General features: G+C 47.6%; 1 protein-coding gene across 14 annotated transcripts in view; it reads right to left on the bottom strand.

The window, feature by feature from the left end:
• The window catches only part of FLRT1 (fibronectin leucine rich transmembrane protein 1), an 878,261-nt gene that overhangs the window by 190,393 nt on the left and 666,042 nt on the right, over positions 1–21,826 (bottom strand). For 13 of the 14 annotated variants that reach the window (XM_068260004.1, XM_068260001.1, XM_068260002.1 and 10 more), the window contains one exon: positions 12,769–13,355. The exons of the other annotated variant lie outside the window; for it this stretch is intronic. The gene's annotated coding sequence lies outside the window, so the exon portion shown is untranslated. The remainder of the gene's footprint in view (positions 1–12,768; positions 13,356–21,826) is intronic. 14 annotated transcript variants of the gene reach the window in all.

Raw genomic sequence — 21,826 nt, 5'->3', positions numbered from 1 at the left:
GTATATGCAGTGAGGTGAGTTCACTCAACCCAAAGGTAGTTATATATGCAGTGAGGTGAGTTCACTGAACACAAAAGGTAGCTATGTGCAATGAGGTGAGTTCACTCAACCCAAAGGTAGCTATGTGCAGTGAGGTGAGTTCACTCAACCCAAAGGTAGTTATATATGCAGTGAGGTGAGTTCACTGAACACAAAAGGTAGCTATGTGCAGTGAGGTGAGTTCACTCAACCCAAAGGTAGTTATATATGCAGTAAGGTGAGTTCACTGAACACAGAAGGTAGCTATATGCAGTGAGGTGAGTTCACTGAACACAAAAGGTAGCTATATGCAGTGAGGTGAATTCACTGAACACAAAAGGTAGCTATATGCAGTCAGCTGAGTTCACTCAACCCAAAGGTAGTTATATATGCAGTGAGGTGAGTTCACTGAACACAAAAGGTAGCTATGTGCAGTCAGCTGAGTTCACTCAACCCAAAGGTAGTTATACTGTATATGCAGTGAGGTGAGTTCACTCAACCCAAAGGTAGTTATATATGCAGTGAGGTGAGTTCACTGAACACAGAAGGTAGCTATGTGCAGTGAGGTGAGTTCACTCAACCCAAAGGTAGTTATATATGCAGTGAGGTGAGTTCACTGAACACAAAAGGTAGCTATATGCAGTGAGGTGAATTCACTGAACACAAAAGGTAGCTATATGCAGTGAGGTGAATTCACTGAACACAAAAGGTAGCTATATGCAGTGAGGTGAATTCACTGAACACAAAGATAGTTATATATGCAGTGAGGTGAGTTCACTGAACACAGAAGGTAGCTATGTGCATTGAGGTGAGTTCACTCAACCCAAACGTAGTTATATATGCAGTGAGGTGAGTTCACTGAACACAGAAGGTAGCTATATGCAGTCAGCTGAGTTCACTCAACCCAGAGGTAGTTATATATGCAGGAAGGTGAGTTCACTCTACAGAAAAGGTAGATATGCAGTGAAGTGAGTTCACTAAACTTAAAAGGTAGTTATATGCAGTGACGCAAGTTCACTCAACACAAAAGGTAGTTATGTGCAGCGAGGTGGGTTCACTCAACACAAACGTAGGTGTATGCAGTGATGAGGTGGGTTAACTAAACACAACAGGTACTAGTAGTAGGTAAATGCAGTACTGGGTAGGTAGTACAATGTACAGCTCCCTGTCACACACACAGGTGTCACTGAATGTGCTGCTGAATGCTGATGGGCTGCTGGCAGTGGTACACACACATTATGAATTAGCAATGCCGTCTAAACAACACAAGTGTATCACACACACAGGTAGTAGTCACTGAATGTGCTGCTGCTGCTGGCAGTGGGACACACAGTATGAATTAGCAATGCTGTCTAAACAACACAAGTGTATCCCACACACAGGTAGTAGTCACTGAATGTGCTGCTGCTGCTAGCAGTGGGACACACAGTATGAATTAGCAATGCTGTCTAAACAACACAAGTGTATCACACACACAGGTAGTAGTCACTGAATGTGCTGCTGCTGCTGGCAGCGGGACACACAGTATGAATTAGCAATGCTGTCTAAACACCACAAGTGTCAGTTTCAAACACAGAAAAAAAAATTGATCACAGCAGGATGAGCTCTGAAAAGAGCTTTTCTGGGGCGCTATTATAGCAATAAGATTCAGCTAAGCAAGCTAAGAAGGCAAGAGCCTGACTAATCTGTCCCTAGGAGAACAAGTCTGCAGCAGCTGTCCCTATTCTGTCTCTAGTAGGCACACGAGTGAGGCTAATGGCCGCCGCAGCCTGCCTTATATAAGGGGGGTGGGGCTCCAGGGCTTAGCGTAGCCTGATTGGCTACAATGTGCCTGCTGACTGTGATGCAGAGGGTCAAAGTTGACCCTCATAGAGCATTATGGGGTGAATCGAACTTCCGGGAAAGTTCGCCTTCGCCGGCGAAGGCGAACCACGCGATGTTCGCCTGGAACTGTTCGCCGGCGAACCGTTCGGCCCACCTCTAATCATAACGGGTAACAGTATCTCTCAATCCTAGTCTTAGGTGTGAGGTCCTTGGTCTCAACACCTGGGAACTAGTCTAGTATAAACAATAGCAATATAGCAATCTCCTAGTCTTAGGTGTGAGGTCCTTGGTCTCAACACCTGGGAACCAGTCTAGTAGATGACAGTAGCAATACAGCAATCTCCTAGTCTTAGGTGTGAGGTCCTTGGTCTCAACACCTGGGAACTAGTCTAGTAGATGACAGTAGCAATACAATAATACAATAGAGGCTATTAACGGAATCTGACTAAGTGTGAATTCCCAGCTCCGGCTGGTTCTAACACACTGTAAGATCTGACTGAGGTCTGAGTGCTCACACGTAAGCATTCACAATGGCAGACAACTTGCAACTAACAGGCAAGTCATATATATATATACCTACAGCGCTCCGCAGCGCCGCCCCAGCCACTCAGCCAATCCGGAGCCTAGCTGGGATCAGCTGATCGGCATGATCAGCTGATTCCCCTTCTGCTAGCATAAAGGTCCTGTCGCCTGGCGTGCGCGCGCGTAGCTCTCCATCTGTGTGCACTAGAAGGACCAGGCGAACCAGTGACGTGTTGCTGCGCGGCAGAGGCCACCGGCTGGAACGCGGAGATAGCCGCCCTGCCGCTTGCCCGCGCGGCGGTATCTCCGCTATTCATTACACACACATAGCGTTTTGCATTTTGGCCAAAAAGTTCCATTTTGGTCTCATCTGACCAGAGAACCTTCTTCCACATGGTTGCTGTGTCCCCCACATGGCTTGTGGCAAACTGCAAACGGGACTTCTTATGCTTTCTGTTAACAATGCCTTTCTTCTTGCCACTCTTCCAAAAAGGCCAACTTTGTACAGTGCATGACTAATAGTTGTCCTATGGACAGAGTCTCCCACCTGAGCTGTAGATCTCTGCAGCTTGTCCAGAGTCACCATGGGCCTCTTTACTGCATTTCTGATCAGCGCTCTCCTTGTTCGGCCTGTGAGTTTAGGTGGACGGCCTTGTTTACAGTTTAAACAAGTTTTGTAGGTTTACAGTTGTGCCATACTCCTTCCATTTCTGAATGATCGCTTGAACAGTGCTCCGTGGGATGTTGAAGGCTTTGGAAATCTTTTTGTAGCCTAAGCCTGCTTTAAATTTCTCAATAACTTGATCCCTGACCTGTCTTGGACCTGTCTGGTGTGTTCTTTGGACTTCACGGTGTTGTTGCTACCAATATTCTCTTAGACAACCTCTGAGGCCCTCACAGAGCAGCTGTATTTGTACTGACATTAAATTACACACAGGTGCACTCTATTTAGTCATTAGCACTCATCAGGCAATGTCTATAGGCAACTGACTGCACTCAGATCAAAGGGGGCCGAATAATTATGCACACACCACTTTGCAGTTATTTATTTGTAAAACATGTTTGGAATCATGTATGATTTTCTTTCCACTTCTCACGTGTACACCACTTTGTATTGGTCTTTCATGTGGAATTCCAATGAAATTGATTCATGTTTGTGGCAGTAATATGACAAAATGTGGAAAAGTTCAAGGGGGCCGAATACTTTTGCAACCCACTGTATATATAGATATATTATTAAATTACTAGCAGACCCAAGCCTGTTTAAAAATGGGCTCTAGGTCTGTGTTTCTCGCTACCCCGCCGCATGCTAGTGCGCACGCACGCACACCCACCGCGTGTGCACACCCGCCACACAGGTGCGCGTGCACACCAGGCCGCCTGCTCACACACCCGCCCGGCTCCCTGGTCCCGTCCTCCTGTCTCTGTGAGGCTGGGTCTGTGCTGCGCACATGCGCAGTAGCAAAAAACACGGACCCAGCTACACAGAGACAGGAGGCACACACAGGGACACAGGCATTTTATTATAAAGGATGGGCTTCTGATTAGTGATGGATGTAAAACTGAAAAAATGCACCTTTATTTTCAAATAAAATATTGGCAACATACATTGTATTAGGGATATAATTTAAACCAGTGGTCCTCAAACAAAGGCCCACGGGCCGAATGCGGCCCCCCAAGGCTTTTTCACTGGCCCCCAAACACAAAATGTATACCTTATAGATTCGGCCCACTGCACCTTTAAATATCGGTGACCCACATACAGAATAGCAGTGCCACCCATCCACATACGGTAGAAGCCAGCGAGCAGTCATTTGCTGGCTTCCAATTCTGCATCAGGTGACACTGCTGTCCAATTGGACAGCAGGTTGTCACCTGAGTATGTTTCACTGTCTGGTGCACAAAGACGCTCTTCTGGCGCCGCATGACTGAATGGCTGCTGCTGGGAGTTCTCCTCCAGGCATGACTGGGGGGAATCAATACCTAGACACAATGTTTTTCAACATCATTTTATGTATGTTCCGGGCCCCCAGCATTCTGATGTATATTGACTCGGCCCTTGACCGAAAAAGTTTGGGGGCCCCTGATTTAAACATTGCAATAACCAGGACAAATGGGCAAATAAAATGTGTAGCTTTTATCAACAGTATCATGTTTTATTTTAACACTATAATGGCCGAAAACTGAGAAATATTGAATGTTTTTCTATTTTTTTTCTTATTATTCCCATTAAAAATGCATTTAGAATAAAATAATTCTTTGCATAATGTACCACCCAAATGAAGCATAATTGGTGGCAGTAAAAGCAAGGTACAGGTCATGTCATTGTGATAAGTAGTGATTATTGGGGAATGAATAGGAGAAGTGCGGAAATGTGAAAATTCTTCTTTTCCATAAGGTGAAAACAACCCGCGGGCTGAAGTGGTTAAGTGCATGCGCATTACCTTTTTAAGTGCATGCACATTTTTTTTTAGAAATATATAGACCATTTAAAGCAATAGATCTGAATTTTCATTATTTTCATTTTTTTTAATGATTTTTAGTTGCAAAGAGAACACCAGGAGGTTCCACATAGTATGAGTGAAACCTACCAGGGGCTTGATTCACAAAGCGGTGCTAACCTACTTTGCACGTCTAAAGTCTTTAGACGCGCTTACCAGGGTGCTACCTGATTTCTCAATCAGATCGCGCGCTAACTTTGCACGCGTAAAAATTTGAGCGCGCAAAGTTAGCGCGCGATCTGATTGAGAAATTTTTACGCGCACTAAGTCCCATAGGCTTTAATGGGCACTTCGCACGGAGCGCCCTGCGCTCTGTGCAGTACGCGCATAAAGTTTTACGCAAATAAAGTTTTGCGCGCGTAAAGTTTTATGCGCGAAAAACTTGTATAGACGTGCTAAGGGGGTTTTCATAGGTGTCCTTACAGTTAGCACCGCTTTGTGAATCAAGCCCCAGGTGTGATAGGACCTCAACAATTTCAGGCCGGTGGCTCTCACCTCAGTCATCATGAAAGCCTTTGAAAGCTTGGTTTTGCCTTTCCTCAAGCAATCGACCGAGTCCCTGCTGGACCCGTTTCAGTTTGCATATAGAGCAAACAGGTCTACTGACGACGCCATAAATATCTGCCTGGAGCTTGTAAATGAACACCTGGACAGACCTGACTCATACGCCAGGATCCTTCTACTCGACTTTAGCTCTGCGTTTAATACCATCAGCCCCCTAATACTTCAGGAAAATCTCACTGCCCTCGGAGTCCACCCCACCCTCCGCCTCTGGATCACGGACTTCCTAAGTAATAGATCCCAGGCCGTCAAGCTGGACACTATCATCTCCCAACCAAGGACCACCAATACAGGAGCCCCCCAAGGTTGCGTACTGTCGCCGTTCCTATTCTCCCTATACACTAACAATTGCAGGTCCACTGCGGACTCCGTCAAAGTCCTCAAGTTCGCCGACGACACCACCATCGTTGGCCTCATCTCTGGTAATGATGAGCAGGAGTATCGCCATCAGATTGACAGAATTTGCCACTGGTGTAGGGAGAACGGGCTGGTCCTCAACACTACAAAAACGGTCGAGATGATTGTCGATTTTAGGAAACGTGCCACCACCCCACCCCTGATCAGCATTGACGGCACGGTAGTTGAGAACGTCCCCTGTGCACGCCTCCTTGGCACGACAATCTTTAAGGACCTGACATGGAAAGCCAACACTACCTCAACCCATAAAAAAGCCCAGCAGAGGCTATTTTCCCTACGCCAACTAAAGAAGTTCGGTATGGCCCGCGAGCTTCTGACGAGCTTCTACACTGCCACAATTGAATCTGTCCTCTGCTCCTCCATCCTGGTCTGGTATGCTGGATCCACCGCCAGCGACAGACACAAACTGCAGAGGGTCATCAGATCAGCGGAGAGAATCATCGGGAAACCACTCCCCTCTCTTGACCAGGTTTTCAACTCTAGACTGCGCTCCAGAGCTCAAAAAAATCGCTAATGACCCGTCCCACCCAGGTTTCCGCTTCTTTAGTAGGCTCCCCCTAGGCCGGAGATTCCGATCCATCTACACCAGGACCACAAGGCACAAGAACAGTTTCTTCCCCTCAGCCGTAAATTATCTGAACTCTTAGAACTCTTAAATCCCTCCTCATCCTACCGCGACAAGTGGTGTCTGGTAGCACCCAGCCTGACCGCACGGGTGCACACTTCATATATACGTGTTCAAATGTGTCCAAACGCTGTAACTGTACCCTTTATATTGTCTGTCTGCTTACATATATGTATCGTTATGTCCTGCTTGTTCTTACACTAGCCCTGTACTTGCCAAACCCAATTCTGGGCACGGCCCAGCCGTGCTTGGCGAAATAAAAGATTCTGATTTCTGATTTATTGGTACTGTATTGTATAAATGCTGTTTTTATTGAATAAAATATCTACTTATTTTCCAATACAAGATATCTAGCGCTTTCTACTTTCTATTTTATCTGTATATATTTCTGTATATAAAATATAGTGGGTAGGAGGGTTTCCCACTTATTTAGGGGTAGCAGCACATTGAAAATTTGATATCAGCTGCGCCCACTTTTCCCAAGGAAATGGTCAGCACCTCCAACAAAATAGTAGCTCTTTTACTTTAAAACATATCTCTTTATTCAAAAATGTTTAAAAAGATCCATAAAAAGATGAACATGGTATGGGGCTGGATTCCAGCGACAGCCCGCTGTTTCAGACTTCTCAGCCTCTCTTCAGGCCGGACAGGGGACTGTCCGGCCTGAAGAAAGGCTGAGAAGTCTGAAACAGCGGGCTGTCGCTGGAATCCAGCCCCATACCATGTTCATCTCTTTTATGGATCTTTTTCAAATTTTTGAATAAAGAGCTAGGTTTTAAAGTAAAAGAGCTACTACTTTGTTGGAGGTGCTGACCACTTCTCTGGAAATCACTGCTGCCGTCCAAGGGGTACTGAAGGACGGACGGTCTTAGCACTCCATTATTTTTGTTTTTTCTTCCCTTGGAAGCAGTGGGTGCTGATCACATTCGAATTTCCCACTTTTCCGAACAAACGTATTTGCATAAGGGACTTACTCTAAACTTTGTCATCCCTTAGGGTTATTCCGTAACACTAGCTATCTCTTCATTTTTACACTTAGTTATTTTTTTTTTTCTCCTTTCTTTCTTTTTCATTTTTTGTCTAATGACCTCATATTCGTATTTGCTTACATGCAATTGTATTCACCAAGAGGGTGCTTTGATGTTTCACTTTGAGCCATCCGTCTGTCCCCTTTAAGGGTAGGAGTTCTCAAGCCTTGAGCGACATGCTGCATAGGAATCCTTCCTGTTTTTCATAGTAACTGAGGGGCATGTGCCTATGGGACATACACTTGGTTAGCTGGAATGCAGCATAATCACCAATATGGTGTCTGGTAGAATGCATCATACTGCGTACGCTTTTACACCATATGCAAGGAGATACTGATTGGCCAGGAGAGACCGGAAGGAGGATCTCCATTCAATATGAATAGGAGACACCTGTTCTGTGAAGTTGAGTCTATTCCCCCGCCGCAGCCACAACGAGCCCTGACGATACATCTTTCGATGTGAAACACTTGTTGACCGGATGACCCCTGTGTTGGGTGTACCCTGGAATGGGTGAAGTATAAATTGAACATTGTACATGATTTGTTATGCTGTTGGGAACTGGATGATTAAAAGCACACTGGTTGTTGCAATTTTACCTAGTGCCCACATGATTTCTTGAAAAGTTGTGTATCTTGTATAAATGGTTGGAGCCCACTTTGCCAGTTCAGTATTATCTTTCATATGTTTTCACTATGGAAAGACTGAACACGCTTTAGTCTAAAGTAAAGAGGACCAAATCTTTTTTCAAGGTTTGGAGAAACTTTATCAACTGCCACTTCACCAACCTAATGAGTGAATTTACATTAGCCTCATGGTATTGCCTGGAGGACCATGACGGTGTACTCTTGGGAAGCTCAAAGTAACCTCTGCCACACAATCAGGGCCGGATTTAAGCCAGGGCCACATAGGCCATGGCCTAGGGCACCACAGGACCAAGGGACGGGTGGGCAGCAGGCTATATGAGGGAAGGGTCACCTGCCTACCTATACTGGAGGGAGGGGTGGTCATCAGGCTATCTTTACGAAAGGGAGGAGGGTCATCTGGCTTCTTATACTAGAGGGAAGGGGGGAGGGGTCATCAGGCTATCTATACTGGAGGTGTGGGGCGGGGGAAGAGTCATCTGGCTGTCTATAAATAGCGGAAAGGGTCAATGGGCTACTTATACTGGGGGGGGGGGGGGGGGGGAAGGGTCATCTGGATATCTAAATTGGAGGAGGGGACATCTGGTTACCTATACTGAAGGGGGTCGGCTGCTGACAGTGGCCTTGGGCGGTAAAGAGTGCAAATACGGCCCTGCACACAATAGAATCTCAGGTGCATTACAGTGCTATTTTTATGCACAGTGAAACTTGGGGAAGGGTGTTAGAAAGGGATAGGGGGTACAATTTGATTAGTGTCTTGTAATTTTACATTGCAATGAGAACCTGACTATAGTTTATTTCCCATGCAGGGGAAGTCTTTTTTTCCCTTATGTTGCTCCTTGAAGAAAACAATAAAAGCTGTTTGAAAAAAAAAAACCAAAACAAAACAACTGGCTTGGCTGAGCCTCTTACCCTACCCTCGCTGTGTGTGTCCTCCTTGACTTTATAGATGTCTGTGTCACCTGCATTTACTGCTGTACGAAAGCATTACCCATACCTCTGCCTGTATACTTGTGCATGTAGTAGGCAGCCTGGCCAATTTGTCATGCACCACCTTATATCAATCAGTTTATAAGCAAATGTCAAAGAGCATGTTTCAGTCTTGACTTCTGTGTTAATGTTCTTCTGCCCTCATGTGACAATATATGAAGTATAATATGGGCTTGATTCACTAAACCGCGATAACTCATATCACGGCCATTTTTGCGCACATTTTCACGTTTGTTTGCGATCACGCGCAAAAGCGAAAATGCGCACGAAAATGGCCGTGATATGAGTTATCACGGTTTAGTGTATCAAGCCCTATATGTGATCTGCAATGATATAACTAACATTAAAAAACATTAAAATTATCCTTTACTGTTAAGTACAATAGTAAAACATGAACTTTATGTCAACAACTTATTGCCTGCTAGGTAATGCAAACATTAAAGAGACACTGAAGCGAGAAAAAATCTCGCTTCAGAGCTTATATTCAGCAGGGGCATGTGTGCCCCTGCTAAAACGCCGCTATTACGCGGCTAAACGGGGGTCCCTTACCTCCCAAATCCCCTCCGTTGTTCCCGGGGATCTCTTCCGCATAGAGGCAGGGCTAACCGCCGCAGCCCTGCCTCACGCGCGTCTGTCAGCGCGTATCTCCGCCTCTCCCCCGCCCCTCTCAGTCTTCCTTCGCTGAGAGGGGCAGGGGAGAGGCGGCGATGCGCCGCTGATAGACAGCGCAGAGAGGCAGGGCTTCAGCCGTTAGCCCTGCCTCAACAGCAGCAAAATCTACGACCAAGTTGGTCGTAGATTTTGCAGAGGGGGTTTGGGGGGTAAGGGACCCCCGTTTAGCCGCGGGATAGCGGCATTTTAGCAGGGGCACACATGCCCTTGCTGAATATAAGCACTGAAGAGAAATTTATTCTCGCTTCAGTGTCTCTTTAAGTAAGGGCTCAGGCACTTTGAGTTAGTCCATTATTTTTTCTGGTATGGTTTTCGAGGTAACAGTAAATTCGGGCGCCTGAGGCTAGTGGACAAATCGGGCGCCGCCATTCACTCCTATAATAAATATCGTTTAATGGGCGCCCGATAGGAAAAAAGGGCGCCGGAGAAAAATAACGTTTTAAAAGCGGCGCCCGGAGACTTAATGTTTTATTACTGTTTCTCATGATTACACATTATTTAATGATTTATACATTTTTAAATATTATTTTTAAACGAAAAACAGTACAATATTTTTTTTCAAACATTATTTTTAAACGAAAAACAGTACATTTTTTTTTTTTTTTTTTTTTTACATTATTTTTAAACGAAAAAACCAACAGGGGGGTCTTAGGTTTAGGCACCAACAGGGGGGTCTTAGGTTTAGGCACCAACAGGGGGGTCTTAGGTTTAGGCACCAACAGGGGGTCTTAGGTTTAGGCACCAAAAGGGGGGTCTTAGGTTTAGGCACCAACAGGGGGGTCTTAGGTTTAGGCACCAACAGGGGGTCTTAGGTTTAGGCACCAACAGGGGGGTCTTAGGTTTAGGCACCAACAGGGGGGTCTTAGGTTTAGGCACTAACAGGGGGGTCTTAGGTTTAGGCACCAACAGGGGGGTCTTAGGTTTAGGCACTAACAGGGGGGTCTAGGGGTTAGGGGTAGGTACAGGGAGGGTTACTTAGGCACCAACAGGGGGGGTCTAAGGTTTAGGCATCAACAGGGGGGTCTAGGGGTTAGGGGTAGGTACAGGGAGGGTTACTTAGTAATTTTTTTTTTTAAACGTTATTATACGTTTCACTATTTAAACGAAAGATTAACGTTTTTACAATTGCCGATTTAATGCACATTATTTAATGATTTATAACTTTATAAAACATTAATTTTAAACGAAATACAGTACAATACATTTTTAAACGTTATCCATGCTTATCGTTAAAAACCCGGCGCCCTTTTTTCCCAGCGCCCCTTTTTAACGTACGCGTTTTCGAAGCATTGTACAAATGCTGGTACACAGCATAATCTGTGCATAAAGATATTACATTATATGGGAAACTGAGAACAATTCATATACTTATACAAGATAAGATACCATTAATTTATCCAGTAAAGTGATTCTAAAGCACTGAAGTACGTTTGTTGTAATCAGTTAGCTTTATTATCCTCTCTGTGGGATTTGAACTTGTCTTGAAAAAATGTTTTTAAACTGTTGCTTAATTTTTTTTTAATGTTTGTTTGATAACCTCATTATCTTGAGAAAAATAAGACATGATAACAAATTAAGGGCTTGTGTACAACTACCTTTGAATTGTGTGTTAAAGAGAGTCTGAAGCGAGAATAAATCTCGCTTCAGACCTCATAGATAGCAGGGGCATGTGTGCCCCTGCTAAACCGCCGCTATCGCGCCGCTAAACGGGGGTCCCTTCACCCCCAAATCCCCCTCCGTGCAGCGCATCCCCTCTTCCTGGTTGGGGCAGGGCTAACCGCCGCAGCCCTGCCCCACGCGCGTCTGTCAGCGCGTATCTCCGCCTCTCTCCCGCCCCTCTCAGTCTTCCTTCACTGAGAGGGGCGGGGGAGAGGCGGCGATACGCCGCTGATAGAAGCGACTGGAGGCAGGGCTGCAGCCGTTAGCCCTGCCTCCAGGAACGACCAATTCCACGACAAAGTGTTGCGGGGGTGGGTTTGGGGGTGAAGGGACCCCCGTTTAGCGGCGCGACAGCGGCGGTTTAGCAGGGGCACACATGCCCCTGCTAACTATGAGCTCTGAAGCGAGATTTAATCTCGCTTCAGACTCTCTTTAAAGGTAACCTAAACTGAAAGGGATATGGATGTTTCCTTTTAAACAATACCAGTTGCCTGGCAGTCCTGATGATCGCTTTGGCTGTAGTAGTGGCTGAATCACACACCAAAAACAAGCATTCAGATAATTCAGTCTGTCTTCAGTCAGAGCACCTTGATCTACTTGCTTGTTGAGGGGCTGTGGCTAAAAGTATTAGAGACACAGGATCAGCAGGAGAGTCAGGCAACTGGTATTGTTTTATAAGGACAAATCCATATCCCCCTCAGTTTAGGTTCCCTTTAACTACTGTAGTGAAGTTTTCCAAATACTTTATTTTCTATTCTGCAGCGTTTGGAAACCCGAGAACGCAGATGCAATGCATTTGCAGATTACATTTGCCATGTACACTTGCTGTTTTGAATTTGTATCATAAAAAACATCTGTAAGTGTTATATTTACACACAAAATCCCAATTTAAATTACTAGTAGTCTTAGACGTGTATTATCAGGGACAAACAAAATAAGACACTGAACATTTATATTGTGCTTTTCTCCTGGCGGACTCAAAGCTCCAGAGCTGCAGTCAGTATGGCGTGCTCACACTGCTTAGTAGGCAGTAGCAGTGTTAAGCCTGGGACACACCATGCAATTTCACATCAGATAGATTGGTCAAATAGATAATTTCTGACAGGTTTGATCTGATTTCCGAGCGTTTTTGTGATCGACTTGAATAGAAGTGATCAGAAAATCGATCAGAAAAAAAAGTGCTGGCTTACTGAACAGGAAGAGCTGAGATTCAAACCCAGTGTCAGAGGCAGAGCCCTTAACCAATACACCTTCCAGCTAACATTAACAAAATGTCTGTAACTGTCACAAAATTAAGTACTTACGCATACCTTTTACTACAAAACTGAGGGCATCTGTTTCCTTCTGTTGCCTATAGTTGATTCTCCATGTTACTCTTCAGCAATTTGTAAATCCAACAAAGCATGATAAAGATAAGACTGCATCCAAGTGCGAGTACTATCCTTGCACCTTATAGGACTTATTCCATGGTCCACCTTAACAGCTGGGATTGATAAATGTCATCTTTGTTTTGTTTCTGTAGAAAAAAATATATATACTTTCTCCTTTTTATGATAACAAGTGATTTAGGCAGGGCATGGGCAGCAGGCAGCTATGTGCATTGAGTAAGTGTGTTGTGTGGCTGAAGCTGAGAGATGTAGAGACTTTTCACCAGAAAGTTTTCATGAACAAGGTATGAGAGGGTGTAGGAATTTCTTAACCCAATATGAAATCCACAAAAGTTCCAGCTGAGAACATAAAGTAGTATACAAAAATGTCTTTCAGCAGCTGGATAGACTAAAAAAAATGGTGTCTGGAAGAATTGGGAAGCTATCTTCCACCTACGTCCTCATTTTATGATCTTCTACAAAAGCATACCACAACTCCATCTCTAGCTTTCCCGGTTGGTTAATCACTCCTAAAGAAGGGAAAAGAAAAGAAATATCCTTAATAAAACAATTTTCGATATAACATTTATGCAAATGCTAACAAGATTTTTAGAAGTAGGAGAGAGCTTGCTATAGTAAATATGCACCTGCAATTTATAAAACTTTAGTGATGGTCATGTCTAGAAGATCATACAACAAAGAAAAGTCCACGGGCCTCAGACTGTGTCCAATCGATCACGGGGAGTCACAGATTAAGGTAGGAGCGACATCAAGTCTCCAATGCAATATAGTCCCTACACATACAATCCAATCTGCACTCGACCCTTCTGTGATGAATTTCAGCTTTTATTTGCTTTTCAACAGCGGTTATACAGCAACAAGAAAACACAATGTTTCGGGCTGTCTGCCCTTTCTCAAGTGCTCACTAGTCTGAACACCAAAACCTACTCATATAGAACAATCTATACACACACAAACCAACTAATTGGGGGGCGGGCTCCTATATCCTGCAATGTTTTAACCCTATCTGTGCTCAGGACAAGCTACCATCATTATAGGAAGCACAATCTTTGTTCAGGCCGTTTGGGGACAGCGTGCCCAACCTGTCAATCCACCATGCCTCCCGTATGAGCAAGGCATTACGAAATTCCATGCCTTCATGCCTTCATAGTGCTGAACCACCTCCAGCACCTGCCACGGTAATTGACTCACAGAGCTTGATTCACAAAGCCGTGCAAACTGTTTAGCACGGGTATGCTAAACAGTTAGCACGTGAAGTCCCGTTTGCGGACTTTTGCGCGCGCAAAGTGCTGCGATTCGCGCGATCGCGGACTTTTGCACGCGCAATTTGCCCAAATTGCGTGCGCGAAAGTCCGCGATCGCGCGAATCGCGGCACTTTGCGCGCAAAAGTCCGCGAACGGCACTTCACATGCTAACTGTTTAGCATACCCGTGCTAAGCAGTTTGCACGGCTTTGTGAATCAAGCTCACAGAGTGCCCACACTCTATGAAATGCCTTGCAAAGGGATATTCCCTCTTTTTACTCTCTTTCTCCTCACTCTTCTTCAAGGAATCGGGATTGTGTATATTGCTTTTGTGCTCATTGAGCCTAGTTTTGATGTCCCTCGAGGTCTGGCCTACATAGGTCAGACCACAAGGGCACCTGATGCAATAAATGACTTCCTTCGAATCACACCTCGCAATATCTCCTATCGGTATTGGTCTCACCGATCTCGAGCTCTGCACATTGGGCCCTTTTATAACCCCGTTACAATGCTGGCAGCTCAAGCAAGGGAAAGTCCCCTTCCTCTGATTGCCTAAAAATGTTTGACGAGGGAGCTTCAATTTTCCGATATTCGCTGTAACCAAATAATCCTTACTGGACTTACCCTTGCGATATACAAATCTTGATGCATGGCAGATCTGGGCAAGCTGGGGGTCCGCCTCCACCAACGGCCAAAACTGCAAAACAGTATCCCGTAATAGGTCTCTCTCCCTCTATCCCTGCTTAAAAATTCATTCATTTACATTAAACATATTTATACTGCTTGTTGGTACAAATCCAAGTCCCTTGTTTAATACAGATTGTTCAACTGGGATTAGTATTCGACTGGAAATGTTAATGACACGCTTGTTTCTATCACCCAATATATCAGAACTGTTTCTCTGTCCTACGTGCAGTGAGTGAGCATCCAGGCTGGCAGCAACCCCATTTAGTGCTCTTGCAGCGTATGTAGTGTTAGAATCATTATGCAAAATGCTCTCGGCCCCCTGTGCATCACATGTCATACTCTCTGCATCCCCATGTGCCCACCCCGAGCTCTATGCAGTCTTACCAGAGTCTCTTGCGGCGGATGGCTCATGCTGGGTGGCCTGAGCAAACATCGCTAACGGTGGCTGCGGGTGAACGGGCGATTCAGCTGAGGATTCCTTCCTTACTTGGGAGGGAATCCTCAGCCAAATCGCCCGCTCACCCGCAGCCAGTGTTAGCGATGTGTCCTCAGGCCACCCAGCATGAGCATGAACCCAGAATTCCTCACTAAATTGTATGGTATTTAAATAAATGCTCTCACAGATTTGATGCTACTCACTGTGCAATATTTGCATCCTCAAATCGTTGAGATCCAGAACGAAGTTGAAAAATTGACTGCCGAATTATTATCTAAAGACAAACACTTATATCATGCTTTTCTCCTGGCAGACTCAAAGCACCAGAGCAGCCACTAGGACGCGCTCTATAGGCAGTAGCAGTGTTAGGGAGACATGCCTAAGGTCTCCTACTGAATAGGTGCAGGCTTACTGAACAGGCAGAGCCGAGATTCAAACCCAGGTCTCCTGTGTCAGAGGCAGAGCCCTTAACCATTACACTATCCAGCCACTAAGGACACCATGGCTGCATACAACACTTTCAAAGAACAATTGGATGCCACTATAGAGGAGTTGAAGATCAGAGTATACGCTTGGAAGTTAGTGAGAAGATTGACCAGGCAGTTGAGGCAGCACCCACCACCAGTAGAGGGAGCATCTGAATCTGAAGCCAGTGATCCGGAGTATGCTGCCCCTTTTTTCCACAGTCAGGCTGCAGAGCCGAAAGGAGGGAGAGGCAGAGCCAGCGGCGGAAGAGGCCGCGGAAGAGGAGACAGAGGTTCCCAGCGTCCCACGCAAGGAGGGAATCCTCAGCCGAATCGCCCGCTCACCCGCAGCCAGCGTTAGCGACGTGTCATCAGGCCACCCAGCATGAGCCATCCGCCGCAAGAGACTCTGGTGAGACTGCATGGAGCTCGGGGTGGGCGCATGGGGATGCAGAGAGTATGACATGTGATGCACAGGGAGCCGAGAGCATTTTGCATAATGATGCTAACATTACATACGCTGCAAGAACACTAAATGGGGTTGCTGCCAGCCTGGATGCTCACTCACTGCACGTAGGACAGAGAGACAGTTCTGATATATTGGGTGATAGAAACTCTTGATGGCGCCAGATGTGGACGCCACGGCCACAGGGCTCCGGCCGCTTTTCTTTTTTTTTCTCTAATCCCCCCCCAATTGCTCTCACCAACATCCTTCATCCTCCTGGGTGAGATGCGGGGGCCACAGGCGTGCATCGCAGGCTGCCATCAACTATTCGGTCTGCTCTGCCGCAAGGAGACAGTCCACTGCAGTGGGGAAACCAGGATGAGCACCTTGGGGAAGCCCGGAGCAGCATGCGCTCACAAGCATGTGGATCATTCCTCTCTGATCACCGCAGAGGCGCAACTCCGCCGGAACACCGCTCTCTGCATGCACACGAACTGCCAGAGTGTCGGAACATCACAGGGACAGATCAGCTGAGCTGCATCCGCTGCCACCCATGTGGAGCGATCACGGGCCCAGGCACTGAACTGTACTGCTTCACCCTGTCTCAGGCAGGGAACTCGGCATCGTGATCCGCCGCCGCTGCTGCCAGGGAGCCACCTCGGGCAAACATAGGATGCTTCCTTCATCTGACCAGGCCGCAAGGAGAGCTGAGAGAATGGGCACCCCCACCGTTTGCAGGGCAGATCACAACAATCCCTGCCCAGGTCAGCCTAATAGCATTGCTTCTCCTCCACGCCAGACCACCATCTCTGCCCCCTGGTAAGCCTGACCATCCACCGCTGAACTTGCTGGGGTCCTCCTGGCCCCTCAGCTGCCTGCCCCTGCTCCACCAATCAGCCAAGCTGCACAGCCCATGGCGGCCACCAGCTACATTGCACAGCCCGGTGCGGCCACTACCTCCATCTCACAGCCCTGTGCGACCACCATCTCTGCTCCCTGAGAAGCCTGGCCATCCACTGCTGAACTTGCTGGGGTTTTCCTGGCCCCTGGGCTGCCTGTCCCTGCTCCACCAATTGGCCCAGCTGCAAAGCCCCAGGCAGCCACCAGCTCCATTGCACAGCCTTGTTCGGCCACCAGCTATATAGCACAGCCTTGTGCGGCAACCAGCTCCATTGCACAGCCCAGAGCGGCCCTCAGCTCCATGGACGGATTTATACAAATACACCAGAAATGTGAAATGGAAATGATGGCATAGCTTGAATAAACCGAGACGAGTGACACTGACACTGCTCGCATTGACATCAGTGAGGTGGTCCCGAACTGTTTAAAACCTAAAGGTAAAGTTGATCCTCCGCTCATGAGTGACACCCTGGATCTGTTTGAGAAACTGGTTCTTAAAGAGACAGAGAAAGCCGTGAAGAAAAAAACTGGTAGAAGACAATACAACTTGTCCAAAGCAGAACAATCAGCACTGAGGGACTTGAAGGGGGATCCCACTATTATAATTAAAAAATCGGATAAAGGGAGGGCTATAGTTGTACAGGATCGGGTTGATTATATTGGGGAAATCAGGCATACACTTGCTGACACCAATATGTACAGGTTTCTAGCAAGGGACCCCACAATGCAGTATAAACAAGAGATCAATACACTATTGGACAATGCAGTGGACACTGGCATTATAAGTAAGGATGTAGAACTATCATTAAAGAAAGAGTCGCCAAGAACTGATTGGTGATGTGAGGGTGTCGAATGAGATGCTTTTGTTTAGTATGTCACTTTTGGAGTTTAGCCTCTCCCACTCCTAGTTTAGGTTTGGGGATGATTATTATCTGCAGACCCTCGGAGTGGGGGCACCTTATGCACCCACCGTGGCAAATATTGTCATGGCAGACTTTGAAGAACTTCACTTTTTGGGTAGTGAAGCCCCCGGTGGCATCCGAGGGTACTGCAGATTTATTGATGATCTGTTCTTTGGATGGACAGGGTCTGAGGAGGGGTTGCGCTTGTTTTTTGAGGAATTGAACAGGAAACATCCGACGTTAAAATTTAAGATGGAATACAGCCCAGATATTTTACATTTTCTTGACATCGAGATACGGAGGAAAAACAACGGGTTTGAAACTATTTGTATCGCAAGGATACAGACAAAAATGGTTTCTTATTGGCAAGCAGTTGCCATCCGAAACCACTCATTAATGGGCTGCCTAAAAGTCAGTATATGCGATTGCAATGTATTACTAGAGATGTTGCGAACCTCCGATTTTCGGTTCGCGAACCGGGTTCGCGAACTTCCGCGGAAGGTTCGGTTCGCGGAAAAGTTCGCGAACCGCAATAGCCTTCAATGGGGAGGCGAACTTTGAAAAATAGAAAAAATTATGCTGGCCACAAAAGTGATGGAAAAGATGTTTCAAGGGGTCTAACACCTGGAGGGGGGCATGGCGGAGTGGGATACATGCCAAAAGTCCCGGGGAAAATCTGGATGTGACGCAAAGCAGCGTTTTAAGAGCAGAAATCACATTGAATGCTAAATTGCAGGCCTAACGTGCTTTCAAACATCTTGCATGTGTATACATCAATCAGGGAGTGTAATTAGAGTACTGCTTCACACTGACACACCAAACTCACTGTGTAACGCACCGCAAACAGCTGTTTGTGTAGTGACGGCCATGCTGGACTACTGCGCAACAAGGCGAGATTGCTCTTCCTCACTCAGTGATGTCAGGTAATGAGTGACTTCCTTCTCAACTTTCCATAACATTGTTAAAAAGCTTACGTTTTGTTTTTAAATTACATTTTGTACTTGCTGTGTACTTGTTCAGTACCGCTACAATGAGAATCCTGTGGAGGCGGGCAAGTCTGCCATTGTGACCCCGGGTAATGGCCGGGGAATGAGGGGTTTGAATCCGGTGTGGAGCCTGAGCAACGGCTACCACTACACATCCAAGGAGGGCAGCGTGTGTGTATCAGCCGCGGGTGTGTATCAGCGTCCGACACCATCTCCTCCACAGGGCCACCCACGTGTTCGCCGGCCTCCATCTCCATCCGCAGGGCCTCCCACGTACTGCCGGCTGCCACTAGTCACCCGCACGCCGCGGGGGTGTATCAGCGTCCGACACCATCTCCTCCACAGGGCCACCCACGTGTTCGGCCTCCATCTTGACCCGCAGGACCAACACAGCCGAGGGCGACACTGCTGCTCAACCCATCCTGCATTAGCGGTGCCAAGGTCCGGGCCCCAGCCCAGCTGCTGCAGTTCTCCCCCCCCCCCCCCTCCATTTGGATTGGATTTCTGTCTGCCTGCATGCCTCGGCCACACGTGACTTCCCAGACCATGCTGATCCACACATCTGCAGGCCACCCACGTGGCCCCCCCTGTCCAGACACTGCTGCTGCTGTCCTGCATTGATTGATTCCAGCCTCCACATGCCCTGATCTCCGCAGATGGCACTCTCACTCTCACCCCTTAAGGACATCTGGGTCCCCTGTACAACCGCCACTGCCTGCGCGGATCGCAAGGTGAGACTGCCTGTTAATGATATGATGATGATGATGATGATCTGCTAACTAAGGACATGAACTGCCTGCTTAACTGATGAACTGCTGTCGCATAACTGTTGCTGTATTTCTGTTGCTGCCTGCATTACTGTCATGTGCTTTAAATCTGCTGTATACTTTCATATGCTCAACTGCTGTATACTTGTGCCACCTCTCTCATGTGCTGACCTTAGCCCTGCCAACGCCCCACAACCGTGCTGTGCTACGGCGGTGCGGCTGGTGGTCAATCTCTCAACCATCAGGATCCCAGCTAAACCATCCCCACTGCTTGCCAGCACACACTGCACCATCCCTGACTGGGCTCCCTGTCCCTCGACGTGTCCTGCATCCCTGGTATCCGGTGTGCCCCTACCGCCACCCCGGGCCACAGCACTCATAGCCATGGGAACGGAGTCAGCCATACAGCATATCACCATCCTGTCCAGAGAGGAGCTCCTGAAATGGGAACCCCCCGCCAGTAGCAATCTACCAAAGGATAACTCCCTGTGGGGCGCAGTCACTGAACACATCAAATATCTTACAAGAACTGAAGGTGCCACAAACAAACGTTACAGAGGGAGAAGACCCGGTGCACTTGTGAGACTCAAGAGGAAAGGCCTTCGCTCCTCCATCCCTGCCATCCTGCTAGCGAATGTTTGCTCTCTCCCCAACAAAGTGGACGAGCTGCTCCTACTACTTGGCAGCAAATCCACAATCGGCAGGAATACCCCGGTTCTCTGCTTCACGGAGACCTGGCTGAGCGAATGCGTCCCTGATCACTCCCTGCAAGTACCAGGCTACGACCTCCTCCGAGCGGACCGCGACCCTGCGCTCTCGGGGAAAAAGAGGGGTGGGGGCATCTGCTTTTACATTAACTCCACCTGGTGCACCAACACCTCCATCCTCAGCAAGGCCTGCTCCCCAGAAGTAGAGTTCCTAGCTATCATCTGCAGACAGCTGTACTCCCCCAGGGAGTTCTCATCCCTCATTCTTGTCGGAGTCTACATCCCACCCAACGCCAGCACCAAGGATGCTCTGCGAACACTCAGTGACAGCATCTCCCGGTGGGAGACCGCCCACCCAGATGCCCTCTTCATCATCCTGGGCGACTTCAACAATGCAAATCTACGCCAGGAGATGCCCCGCTATAAGCAGCACATCACCTGCCCCACCAGGCTCCATAACACCCTGGACCACTGCTACACAGTCTACAAGGACGCATACAAGGCCACCCAGGGCGCCCCTTTGGGGAACTCCGATCACAATCTAATCCATCTGATCCCAACCTACAGGAGGCTCCTGGAGACTGCTAAGCCCACTGTCAAGTCGGTCAAAAAGTGGACAGAAGAGGCTAAGCTGAAGCTGCAGGAGTGCTTTGATCTCACTGACTGGTCGTCCCTGGAGGCACCCACCCTGGACGAATGGTCAGAGAACGTCACCTCATACATTAGCTTCTGTGAAGAAATGTGCATCCCCTCTAAGACCTTCAAGGCCTTCCCCAATAACAAGCCTTGGTTCAGTGAGAAGCTGCGCCAGCTTCGTAAGCGTAAGGAACAAGCGCACAAGTCCGGCACCACAGAAGAATTCAGGGAGGCCAGGTACGCCCTGAAACGGGAACTGCGAGCTGCAAAGAGAGCTTACTCTGATAAGCTGGGACTCCGACTCCAGTCCAACAACTCGAGGGAGGTATGGCGAGGCCTCAGAGCGGTCACTAACTTCAAACCCCCTCCTCAACAGGTGACCCCGAGCACTCAACTGGCTGAGGAACTCAACGAGTTCTACTGCAGGTTCGAGCAACAGCCCCAGCAGCTCGGGTCCTTGGGGACGATGATGAGACCAGCGGCTCCCTCCGCACCGAGAGACCAAGACATCGATGCACCGGTTGCAGTCCAGGAAGTGGAAGTTCTCAAGCTGCTTCGCAAGCTCAACCCCAGGAAAGCCTCAGGCCCGGATGGTGTTTCAACAAACTGCCTAAGGACCTGTGCAGACCAGCTAGCCCCGGTGTTCACCTCTCTGTTCAGGAAGTCGCTAGCGAAAGGCACAGTCCCCTCCTGTCTCAAGAGGTCCACAATCATTCCGGTCCCCAAAAAGCAAGGCAGCAGAGACCTCAACAACTTCAGACCCGTGGCCCTAACATCCACCATCATGAAGGTCTTGGAACGTCTAG

The sequence above is a fragment of the Hyperolius riggenbachi genome, chromosome 11 (assembly GCF_040937935.1).
Source record: "Hyperolius riggenbachi isolate aHypRig1 chromosome 11, aHypRig1.pri, whole genome shotgun sequence".
NCBI lineage: Eukaryota > Metazoa > Chordata > Amphibia > Anura > Hyperoliidae > Hyperolius > Hyperolius riggenbachi.
This window is presented reverse-complemented; position numbering and strand designations above follow the sequence as displayed.